Source organism: Rutidosis leptorrhynchoides, chromosome 3 (assembly GCF_046630445.1).
Source record: "Rutidosis leptorrhynchoides isolate AG116_Rl617_1_P2 chromosome 3, CSIRO_AGI_Rlap_v1, whole genome shotgun sequence".
NCBI classification, from domain to species: Eukaryota; Viridiplantae; Streptophyta; class Magnoliopsida; order Asterales; family Asteraceae; genus Rutidosis; species Rutidosis leptorrhynchoides.
This window is the reverse complement of record NC_092335.1, coordinates 445,987,631-445,989,770: the sequence shown is the minus strand read 5'-3', so window position 1 is coordinate 445,989,770 and position 2,140 is coordinate 445,987,631. Positions and strand designations below refer to the sequence as shown.

The 2,140-nt window shown below is 36.3% G+C and overlaps 1 non-coding gene across 1 annotated transcript; it reads left to right on the top strand.

Moving 5' to 3' along the window:
• The first annotated feature begins 970 nt into the window (after positions 1-970).
• Positions 971-1,077, top strand: LOC139903460 (small nucleolar RNA R71). Its single transcript, XR_011778277.1, has one exon. It is a non-coding gene; the product is annotated as a small nucleolar RNA R71 (small nucleolar RNA).
• The last annotated feature ends 1,063 nt before the right edge of the window (positions 1,078-2,140 follow it).

Genomic DNA, 2,140 nt, shown 5'->3' with positions numbered 1-2,140 from the left:
CATAAGGTTTAGCCTTAACTGTGTTATCTTCATTAACCTTTTCAACTACCGGTTTTTTTTCCTTATCTTGTTCAGATTGTGGTTCTTGTGGAGTAGGAATAGCTTCATCAGAAATTACAGGTATTTCAGGTGGTTTAAGTGTAATACCACTTCTTGTGGTAATGGCTTTAGCTGTTTCATTCCGGGGGTTAGCATTTGTTTCACTAGGTAGACTTCCCAGTTTTCTTTCACCTATCAACCTTGCTAGGTTGCTCACTTCTTGTTCCAAATTTTGAATAGAAGCTTGTTGATTTCTAAATGCTTGAGCATTTTGTTCATTGGTTTGTTTCTGAGATGTGAAAAATTGAGTTTGAGATTCAACTAGCTTCGACATCATATCTTCTAAATTTGGTTTTTTATCATCGGTTTGTAGTGGTTTGTTTTGAAAAATAGGTCTTTGCTGGTTGTAAGTATTGTTGGATACTTGTTAATTGCTAGGACCTTGTTGGTTGTTGTATGGAACATTTCGGTTATAGTTCTGGTTTTGATTGTAGATGGGTCTTGGCGGTTGATAATTATTCTGATAATTATTTCCAGGCCTTTGGTTTATGTATGAAACATTCTCTCTTTGTTCCATTGTTAGTTCAATACTGATACAATCTTTTGTTAAATGTGGTTCTCCACACTGCTCACAACTAATTCGTATTGAGTGAATATCTTTAGTCATCTTTTCCATTCGTCTCTCGACAGCATCTATCTTTGCGAAATGGAATCGAAGTCATGGCTAGAATCGGCTCTAGCTGCTTTAGATGATCTAATGATATCTTTTTCTTGGTGCCACTCATGTGAGTGGGAAGCAGTGTTATCAATAATTTTGTAAGCGTCAGTTGCTGTTTTCTTCATAATGGAACCACCAGCTGCTATATCAATGTCTTTTCATGTAGTGATGTCGCATCCTTGGTAGAATATTTGTACTATCTGACAGGTGTCTAAACCATGTTGCGGACATCCTCTTAATAACTTTCCAAATCTGGTCCATGCTTCATATAAAGTTTCATTTGGTTTTTGTGTGAATGTAACAATTTCTCCTTGAAGTCTCACGGCTTTAGATGCCGGAAAGAATTGTTTAAGAAATTTTTCAACTAAAACATCCCATGTATCAATCGCCCCTTCAGGTAACGATTCCAACCAATCTTTGGCTTCTACCTTTAAAGTCCAGGGAAATAACATGAGATATATATGTTCTTCCTCCACTTCTCGGATTTTAAATAGAGTGCAGATCCTATTAAAGGTTCGAAGATGTTCATTTGGATCCTCCTTCGGCGCACCACTAAATTGGCATTGATTAGTTACCATGTGTAGGATTTGTCCTTTGATTTCATAATCTGGCGCATTTATGTCAGGTTGAGTAATTGCGTGACCTTGGCCAGTGCGTTTAGCTCTCATTCGGTCTTCCATACTTAGAGGTTCCAGATTTTCCATGATTGAATTTGTTGAATCTGAATCACTATATGATTCTGATTTAATGGTTGGTTCCTCAACAATCTCTGTTTGAATGATTGGTGGTTCCGGAGGAAAGATTAATGGTTCAGGATCTCTGAATTGTCCCTGAATATTCTCCGGATTCTCAATTGTGAGGCCGGGTTCAAAAAATGGATTATCAGAAATTTGAATTGGAGTACTTGGTCGACTGGATGACGATTCTAAAGAAAAATCAACGGCGACAATATTTGCTAGATGTCTTGATCTAGTTACAGGTGGTGAACGTACAAAAGGTGGTGAACGTTTTGCTCGGTGCATTCACTGAATATCCTATTAGTTATAAAAATAAAAATTATATAAGTTATCAAATTAATAGACTTTTCTACTTTTGCCCACGTTTTGAATAGCCAATAGATGCAGCAAGGAGCCAGAACCCTTTAAATCGGAAGCTCACAACTCAGCCACTAACAAATCCAACTATTACTACGAAACAGAAAATTTGGATGTCTATCAATTCAACCGCTTAAAATAATTTTTCGTTGAAATTTAAAGAACTTTTAGGGAAGAAATAGAAAAAAATCTAAGTCCTAAAAACTAGAGCGGTGAAAAATAAAAAAGAAAAAGAGCGCGTCGAAAAACGTCAAAAAATAAAAGGCGTCAAAAAATAATAAAAAGAACG